The 10287-nt window shown below is 35.6% G+C and overlaps 2 long non-coding RNA genes across 4 annotated transcripts; one reads left to right on the top strand and one right to left on the bottom strand.

Moving 5' to 3' along the window:
* The first annotated feature begins 1763 nt into the window (after positions 1–1763).
* On the top strand, positions 1764–7042 carry LOC105219407 (uncharacterized). Of its 3 annotated transcripts, none has more exons than XR_008470933.1 (5): positions 1764–5829; positions 5888–6003; positions 6145–6413; positions 6477–6618; positions 6682–7042. It is a non-coding gene; the product is annotated as an uncharacterized LOC105219407 (long non-coding RNA). The 3 variants fall into 3 exon arrangements; XR_003753024.2 differs by having other exon boundaries at positions 1764–5839; positions 5906–6003; XR_008470932.1 differs by having other exon boundaries at positions 1768–6003.
* A 787-nt stretch (positions 7043–7829) lies between these two features.
* LOC128921491 (uncharacterized) lies at positions 7830–10282 on the bottom strand. Its single transcript, XR_008470930.1, has 2 exons — positions 10149–10282; positions 7830–10090 (listed from the first exon to the last, which is right to left on the bottom strand). It is a non-coding gene; the product is annotated as an uncharacterized LOC128921491 (long non-coding RNA).
* Between the last annotated feature and the right edge of the window lie 5 nt (positions 10283–10287).

Below are 10287 nucleotides of genomic sequence, written 5' to 3'. Positions count from 1 at the left end.
AGTTTCCTCATATAAAAAAGGATATCTTTAAATATCCAGATCCCGCCTGCGAGTGTAGCTGGAAGATAAATACTTTGTTATCAATTCTTGCACTAGTAATGCATTATTTACCTTCCTAGAAAAAACGATTCCACTATAGTGGAAAATCCTGATATAGTAAAAAGCTTTTAAAAAGAAAATAGTACATGCATATGTGAATATTAACATGTTTTCTTGAATAATATAATGAGGTCATCGAATGAATCGAGAATGGCATCATAAATATAAAAAATGTAAATTTGTCAAATTAAAAAAATGCGTGCAAAAATAAAAATTATGAAATTTTTGTAGACTCCTTTCCGCATAAAATCAATTCACTGTAAAATGTCCTTCGTTGTGAGGTGCATTGCCCCGTTGAAATTTTTCAGACTCTGTTGCAAATTCGCTACAAACACTCTCGTTATTAAAAATTCTTTGCTAATATGTAGTAACCAATTGATTACAACCGGTTTTCTGCAACAAAGGGCTAACGAAGTTTTTTAAATCCTATAGATAACAAAAAAAACTACGAAACAAAATATTTTCCTAAATAAATGACTAACAAAATACATAACGAAAACGAATGTAAAGCACTCTAACAACGAAAGAGTACCAGATTGTTTTCGAAAATAATTAAAATGATAGAACAATAAAATATATGAAGTGGTTGGGCTAAAGCAAAGAGAGGAATTAAAAGAGGAAAAACAAAAGTAACGCACCGAGTATCATTTGCATTGAATACTAGTAAATATTGAGACAACTTTGTACAGATTTTCTGTTCGCGGGTAATGTTGTTGTTTTTTTGTCTACCCCATCCTTAAAAAACATGGTGTTTGGCTAATACCTTGAACATGCTAGAATTTATTGTTCAAACACTGAACCTGTAGACGGAGAGATATGAGTTATGAAATGCTAAATGTGTGAAAACCAATCTAGACAAGTTGAGCAATTGCAACATTCATTTCTCATTTTTACTTTGCTTCTACGGGCATAACTGCCTTCCCTAAATAAAGCGTTGGCGGAACGTTTTTTACCTCTCAGCGTTAACGTCGATGCGCCATCCCTAAATAAAAGCGGCAATTTTACGCCAAACATCAAAATGTTTGCTTGCATTGTTGTTGTGAAATTTTATTGTACAGAGAATCTTCGTTAGTTTCTGGTCTTTCAGTATACAACATTTGGAGAAATAGAACGTTATATTTATCAAATACGACTATTCTATTCTACTGATTACGTCAACCATACTGGATCAAATTGAAGTTTCTCTGTACAATAAGAGAAATTAAGAAATACAAATGTTACTCAGTTTCTTTAAATTATATTCCATATATATCGCGCGTAGACCTACTGACTGGTAGTTCTACCATCTGGACCAGTGGAAAGATTCGCTAAGTTCTTGGACATTATAAGTCACACTATTGAACAACTCGCTCAAAGTTTACTAGTTTTCTTAAGTGAATGTGGCATTGATATCAAAGATTGTCGTGGACAAAGCTCCGATAATGCTAGCAACATGTGTGGGAAATACAAGTACGAATCAAGGCAATAAATATGTTCGCAGAATATATTCTCTGTCTTGCAGTTCACTAAACTGCTGAAAACAGATGTGGTAACCTCTATTGGCAATAAGAAACAATGGCTTCTGGAACTGTAACTTTATAAACATCCATAGAATAGTTATCCATATATCCATCCATATATAGTTATAAATTGCATTTCGCATTCACGTGTATCTCTCGAACGTCCTTTTTCACAAATAAAATATATTAAAAATTAGTTGAGAAACACGCTGGGCTAAGAAATCGATATTGAAAGTGTTATCTATAAATTTTGCGCATAATAAATCCAGAAAAGTTTATTTGAAACAATCTTGTTTTATTTAATCAACGGCCTCTTGACAGTATTTGCTACAGCCGCACTGGCACTTAAGCGGGGATCACTTAGCTTTCTAAGTGACAACTTTTATAACGTAGAAACGAATTGTCCGTGCAAACGATCACCAGAGATCTTTTAATACAAACATATTTTTTATCTCTTTGTTTTGAGCTGCGGCTATATCTTACGCTTTATTTAATCGATTGAAATGTATTTCAAAGTAAAAGTATTGCCATTTTTGTCAAAAAATTGTCCTTTGAGTCGTTGTTACCATTGTAAATAGTCTACATATATATGTAAAACAAAATTCGGCAGCACTCAGCAAGCGGCGATAGAATTTTCAATGAAGTATTCGCATACTCTACACGAATTCAACTAGTTAAATTTGTTGTTGTTTTTACATGTAAAATTTTTGATAAGCAAGCAGCGAACATTTGATACTTTCGCAATTTATTCGTTTGGAGGATGGCCAGGAACGATTCTTTTACATGTGGCTTGAGCGCTCAAGCAGCTCACGACTTTCGGTCTTAGACCAAGTATCCTCTGGGTAGCCAACTTAGGTACATTTGAAGGCGAGCTGAGAATGATCCACCCCATAAAAATCTGAACAATGGAAAGGAAATCACAGCCTCGAATGAGAAACCCAATTTTAATGACAACCACCTCAAACGTTTTGAGGACTACGATTTAAAAGCATACTCCTGAAAGATCCGGTTGTTTAATTCTGAAGGTGCCTCTGACCACCTAGTTGATGTCCACGTAAGAATAAAGGTTGACATCACCGCCGTTCTAGAAAGGCTATGGCCGGGCCATGGATTTCGACGAGTAGGTCTTGTGACATTTACTACAGCGGCCAAATAAAGGAGAGCAAATTCAGTGTGAGACTCGTGATGGGAGTGCGACTCAGTCGTCGATCCCTGCCATTTATTCCTGTAGTTGAACGACCAGCCGCAATCCCAAAATGTGGTTTTCGCCCCGACGGTAGAGAAGGACGACATGACCAAAGAAAGAGACTGCTCCGCGCCTAGAAGTATGAACTGGACCGTCACTCTGTACCAGGTGAGGGGATGATATATCGAGCACATATAACATGACGGTATTTCTACCAAGATGCGCCGGCAAAACATCGGAGTATGTCTTTGGTCTGCTGAAAGCGCGGAATGAGGGCTTAAGCACCTCAACTTGGAGGATCATCAGCAGCAGCGATGAGGAAGCGGGGCTAGGACTGAACATTGGTATCGATGAAGCCCTATGTCATAATCCGCCAAAAAGATTACCGGCTGTTCTGCAGGTACAGCACAATTGTGATACGACCCTGAAAAAAAGTGTACGAAATTAAAGGATGACAAAACCAAAACGATTGCCGAGGTTAGTACTCCGCCCGTTCCCTCATCTAGCTTTGGGTGCGCTGCACCAGTCAATACTGAGGAGCAGTCTGATGGGAGTGATCAAACCGCACTGCCAACTACCCAAAAACTGTTGGAAGGACTTGTTTTGGAGGCCATGTAGGTTAACAAGACCTATGAGGTGAAGGAGGGTATGGAGGTTGACAAGACCAGCGAGGAGAAGGAACCACATCTAGAGGAGCCGGTTCTATGATCCCACCCCTAATGTCGATAGCTCAAGTTATCCTACACAGAGCTAAGACAGGTTCATGTCGGATAGCTATGGTGCCCTCCTAATACAGGAACCATGGGCTTTTAAAGAAGAGGTAAAAAGCCTCACTGAAAACAACAGGAAGATAATTTGAAATCTCCAAAGATATTGACTTTTTTTGTCTTTCAGAGTTCCTAACAAGAGACCTTGTAGCAGTGCAGGCTAGCTGTGGTCTTTTCTTCAGCTTACTTTCCGGGTGATTCGTAAGTGGCACCAGCAGCTGAAGTGCAGAAGCTGGTTGAATACTGCAGCTCGACAAATCTTGCCTTGGTACTAGGCTGCGATGCGAACGCACACCATTGTGAGTGGGGGAAAAGTGACTGCAACATGAGGGGTGACTCTTTATTATAATTTATAGTCGAGAGTAATCTAGAAATAAGCAATGTGGGTTGTAAGCCAACATTCGTCACTACCCAGCAAGACCATGGGTACTGAAACTCCAACACATTCAAAGAAATTTTAATAACACCTCTACATACACACATATGCAAAAAAGAGCAAAATGAGCATAAACATTTACCTCAACTCTTCTCTCGTACAGCACCCTGAATGATAGATAGAAACAACCAAAGTTCTCATGTTTGAACAAGTTTGGTTTTTAATTATATCATGGCTGCTTGTCAAGTATTATTTTGCGTGTTTTATTTAAATCAGTGATTTGCAGCCGAAGTTTAAATTATTGAACCACACATTTCTAAATAAGTAAAACGTAAAATATGAGTTTTCTAAAGCTAAAATATGGAATTGAAGAGGGTGATACAGTAATACTTCATATCACTGTAAATGCGATGTACGCAATAGAAGCTACTCCAACAATAGTCAACAAAAAGGGCGAAAATACGAAATACGAAAATAATTGTTGAATAGAAGAATATAATCTTGACTTAAGTTGCAATTAATTTCTCATACAGATATTTCAAAACACATACGGCGCGTTAAAGGTACGCAACCTAATTGGTGTCACTTATGGTAGCAGCGAAGAACTCTCGAAGGGATGGGAGTATGTGCAGCAAGAAAATTCAGAATTATGGACGCAAACGCTGCTACATCGAACACTAATCATTTACACACCAGATATTAGGTTGAATGTCACATTTTTTACGAGCGATTAAACCACTTGGCCAACACAAGCACGTGAACAATTGAAACATTGTTTAGGTGCTTTTGTAACCGTTTATCATCGACGTGTGTCAACGGGGTTTTGCCAATGAGCTAGTTGGACTTACCGGCACCTCATTGGCCGTTCCATTAGCAGCTAAAACATAGAAATCACAGGGAAATTTATGTGAATGTTTGTGATCATAAAAATTTAAAAACACCTTGTATATTTAATTAGGGGGACTTTTTTGATTCACTTTCACCTTATTTCGTATATTGAAGAAAGTAACAAATGACAAAATTTCATAGTTGGCTTTATCTTGGCTTTGGAGATCCTTTCCAAACCATTTCCAACTGCTTCTACAATTGCAATTTGATATTGTTGCAAAATCAGTGGTATGTTAGTTGTTTATTGGCGATTCTTTATGTGTCGCAAGATGATTTTAGGTATGCGATTATCCAGAAATAATTGGAAGAGTCTGGCGTAAATCACCTGCCAACAGAATCATGGCTCCACCAAAAAAGTTTTGGTTTTCGCGTAAATCTTCTTGAATATCTGGAAAATCTTCGCTATAGCGTTACTTTTGGCGATTTTGAAGACTGAATTTGCAATTTAGGAGTAATTTCAAGGCCGAATGTGCCGTTGGTTTGCCTACTAACAGAATTTCAAGAATTACATCAGCCCTCATATGATGATCTTATATTGGACTTTATGCCGAATATATAGGTCAAATTGTGTGCTTTCTTTAAAAAAATTAATGTTCGGTTGCACCCGAACTTAGCCTTTCCTTATTTGTTACAAATTGCTTAGGGCCATCTTATACAATTAAACACTGACAAAAATATTTGAACAAAGCAAAAATCACAACCTTCAAAACATTATTATTTTTTGTTTTCTTTTTTCATATTTTTGTTGTCAACTCGAATAAAATTCTCATATTATTATCATCTATTATAATTTTAAAATTACCCTACAAGACGGAGCTAACTCATACACCACTACACATGCAAAGTTTTTCAGCTTTTACCAACATATACACAATAGTAACTTTTTCTCGGTAGTTAGAGTGGCAACATTCATTAACCCTAATTTTTGTATGTATAAGAGAGAGATGCACGTACTATAATGAACCGATCAAAATCTCCGCCATGGCCGCCATTCATATGAAAAGAAAATTTGAAGTGAGTGGATGTAAGTGCGTATTAATAATTTGTTACTGATATTATTTTATTTTTATAGTAAATTTTCTGTTCATAGAGCGGTACTATATTTGACTGGATGCTGCAGCTTATTTTAAAGGAATATAACTGAAGAAAATGGTCTCGGAAGCCAAAGCGAGCTGCAACACACATCTGGTGCGTACATGCAAAACTACAAAGAGAAGCAGAACAAGGATTATGCTACTTTAGGCAGATGGGATGGGGATAATATCAAACCTTATATATGTATATACTAAACATAAAATCTTTTGTTAGAATATACTTTTATTTTTTCAGATATTTGCAAACTTCGGAAGAAAAACTAAAGCTTAAGCTGGATACCACCGATATACTCCCATATAGGAAGGTAGCTATACTTGGTATGGGTGCGGGGAATCCTACCAGCAGTTCTTCGAGGCATACAACGGCAACCGCTCATGAATCGTACAATACCAATTCGAATTAGAATTCGACGTATGATGGAAGCAGCATTCATAGTCCTTTGTGTTAGAAAGTAATAAAAAGCATGCACCCAGAAATACAACACAAAATATGCTACAAAACAGGTATTATTGAAACGAATTTAAGCAAAACAAAACAATAATTTTGATATTCTTATCATTTAACAGAGTTGGTATCAATATTGCCATGCTTATAATATTGGTGGATAATCGCCACATGGTGTAACAAGTGTAGCAGCAACAACAAATAATACATATTAAAATTCACAACAAAAGTCTAAATCGCACAACGCAACCGGCAAATAACAAGGTTTGTTCTACAAATATATGTAGATATTTTAATTATTTCTAACCAATTATACATATTTTTCAGGCATCGGATGATGTACAACAAAGTACATCGGACATTTGGAGTAGTAGTTTCACTACTTATTTTCGACGTGCTAAACACAGAGTCTCCTATATTGCCCTTGGATCTACACAATGGATAGTTAACATAATAACAGAGCTCAAAAAAACAAAAAACGCAGATGTTGTTTATCCTGCTTCTGTTTTGACTATGCTAAACTAATAATCAATATTATGATTGTTAATTTATAAATTTTGAACGTTCGTAATAGCACTAAATTTATTAATCTATATGTGAAATATTGTTAAATTAGCATCTATATACAAATGAATGTACGAATATTTGTAACAATCGTAATAGTAGTGAAATTTAACTTGTATTGTATAACAACACAAAAAACCATACTTAAAACTTTTGAAAAATTGTAAATTATAAAAATTTAATAATTAATACTAACTTTATATATAAAATATGTAAATTTTGTCAATGTATAAATGATAGCCGCAAAAACGTTTGTAAAAATGAAAGTTTACTTTCTACTGAAATGCTAATATTTAAAAATTAATACATAATAATTATTAAAAATGTATAATACCATACTAATTTATAAATGTAAATACCTCATACAATTAAATAAATAAAAATAAAACAATTTCAATTTTTAAACGGAAAAGTAGGTGACCTATAAAATGAAGACCAATGGAGACCAATGAACCAAATTTAAGTAACGGAACGATGACTCAACAAATGACCAATATCGAATCGAAATATCCAAATCGAACAGTCTCCACTGATAGATGGCTGATTAAATAAAAAACTACTACAGGGGTCTCTGCTAACCACAGAGTGACATATGCCTTTCCAAAACAATAGAAAAAAAGACATATGCAGGATTTGCACCAAAATCAATGAGAGAGCGAGTAAGATAATCATACCGACATGCCGTAAAAGAGCAGAAATGGTAACTTTTTTCCTGCTGCTAGAACAAGAGAGACCAAATAACATATAATACAAGCTTTCTTTACTGGTAACCAATACACCACTCTACTCGTCTTGCAGGGTAATGACGAATCAAGTTGAAATAAGTGAATTATTCTCTTTTACAAAATTGTATATAAGCAATGCATTTTATGGAACAAGAATCTTCCGACGTATCTACAGATTGATTTAAAAATAAAGACTTATGAATCCATTTTGGTGATAAATGGAAGCAGTTTCCTTGACGACGGCATCTATGTAACAATAATTGAATAACAAGTTGCCTGCAGCCTACGTCACGGCATTCAATTTTTCCCTTTTTTTACAATTAATTCGTGTGATCAACTTGAAAGCAAGTTCTTTCCGATGAGTGGAGTCTGTCCGTCTGTCCGTGCAAGCGATAACTTGAGTAAAAATTGAGATATCTTAATGAAACTTGGAACACATGTTCCTTGGGACCGTGATAGGGTTGCTTTCGAAAATAGAATGCAAAATCGGACCATTGCCACGCCCACAAAATATCGAAAACCAAAAACACATAAAGTGTCATAACTAAGCCATAAATAAAGTTATAACAGTAAAATTTGGAATAAAGGATTGCACTACGAAGAAGCATATTTGGATGTAATATTTTTGGGAAAGTGGGCGTGGCCACGCCCCCAAATCGGTTATTTGTATATATCTCGCAAACCAATGAAGCTATATAAACCAGTCGATTCTCTTACGTACCCCACCACAAACCATGAAAATAGTTGAAATCGGATATTAACTACGCCCACCTCCCATTCAAAGGTTAGGTTGAAAATTACTAAAAGTGAGTTAACTCACTAACGAAAAACGTCAGAAACACAAAATTTTACAGTAGAAATAGCACAAGGAAGCTGCACTCAGATTTTTTTACAAAATGGAAAATAGGCGTGGCATCGCCCACTTATGGGTCAAACCTCAGGAACCACTCCAGAGATTTCATTGAAATTCGGTATATAATATTTTCTTGACACCTTGATAACACGGACAAAAAGTGAGCGAAATCGGTTCGCAACCACGACTACTTTCCTTATAACCCAATTTTGAATTCCATCTGATTCGTTCACTTTATAAGATAAGCGGAATAAAACTTTACACAAATAGTGTATATCATCTCTGGCTTCATTTGTGAAAAAATTGTCGAAAACGGACTATAACTTTTCAAGGCCCCAGATATCGAACATGTTGAACTCAGCGTCTAAAGTAAATTTTAACCGAAAATATGAGTATATCTCTTAGATATTTTAATGTAATTCAGAGGAAATTGTTTTCTTCTAATAGTGCTCTGTTCCAAAAATTATTAAAATCGGGTCATAACAGCTCGTAGCTTAATAGCTAATTATAGGTTTTTCAAAAGTACGGTGGGCTTTATTCCGCATATTTGTATTGGTTAATATGTGAGATATCTGAGCAAGATTTACGCTCACTTAGTCTTGGATATAGTGCACCTTGCTGGTGAAAATGAATGATATCGGTTCAGGAATTACCTCAGCTCTCATATACTATATAAGACGATTTTCGTAATTCTATTAAACTTTATGCCGAATTTATGGGTAAATTTGTGTTAGGTAAATAAAATTTCTTCAATAAATTGCGAGAGTATAAAATGTTCGGTTACATCCGAACTTAGTCCTTCCTTTCTTGTTATCTGGAGTTACATAACTTTTAACGCAGGCACAGTTTACGCCAATAAGGGTCCTGGCAGTGGATACTGCCAATTTATGGAGAAGATTATTTTTCCCGCGTCTTGCAGCTCCTCCAAAGTTACAATTATCTGCACAAAGAGCAAGTAACTTCTCACTTAATGCAAACTTTTTCATGAGATCAAAACGATTCACAACGGAAATCATTTACTTTCAATATTTTTAATTGCACACCCTCCTCAGGCAGAAAATATCGAACAAGAACAGGACACACTTTCATACTTCCATGATTTGAGCAGTCGGAAAAAGGTAATAAAATTGATAGCATTAAAATCAGCTTTCACTGGTTGCAATGCATGTGGTGCTAATACATTACAAACAATAGATTCACACTTGGTGCGAGCTGATGAATAATTTTCGTCAAAACATCTTTTAATGATTTTCGATGTGCAGTCATTGGAGCGAAATGAAATATTATGCTGCACAGTGTGATATGCCCAGGTGCCTTGATTTATTCTGCTTTTTCTTCGTTGATCGTCTATTGTACGTGTCCTTACAAAGCTCATCACGGTTTTGCTGCTAGAAGCTGCAATATCGGCTTTTCGATGTTTCTCAGATTGTAAATGGCGCAGCACATCGTGTTTACCTGCATTGGCAATAGAGAAAACTGCAGAACATTTTGTACATTTCACTGTACCGCTGTTAATTTCCTTTATGAAGGTGTATTCTTCTTGTAGTTGTTTATTAAAAACGCATTTTCTGCGGGAAGGAGTCATTTTGTAAAGCTAAAACAAAAGAATTCTTCCAATTTAAGTTTGTAACACTACTGGCAATAAAACTTACCTAGTTGTTTGTCAATACAACATTGCAGAAAGTAAAATAATTCAAACCCGCAATCAGCTGTTCACATCAGGGATGGCAATTTAATATTGATAATACCTTAATCATTAAAGGGCTGTCCAGTAGTAGAAACTTTTTAAGC

The sequence above is a fragment of the Zeugodacus cucurbitae genome, chromosome 4 (genome assembly GCF_028554725.1).
Source record: "Zeugodacus cucurbitae isolate PBARC_wt_2022May chromosome 4, idZeuCucr1.2, whole genome shotgun sequence".
Taxonomy (NCBI): Eukaryota; Metazoa; Arthropoda; class Insecta; order Diptera; family Tephritidae; genus Zeugodacus; species Zeugodacus cucurbitae.
This window is presented reverse-complemented; position numbering and strand designations above follow the sequence as displayed.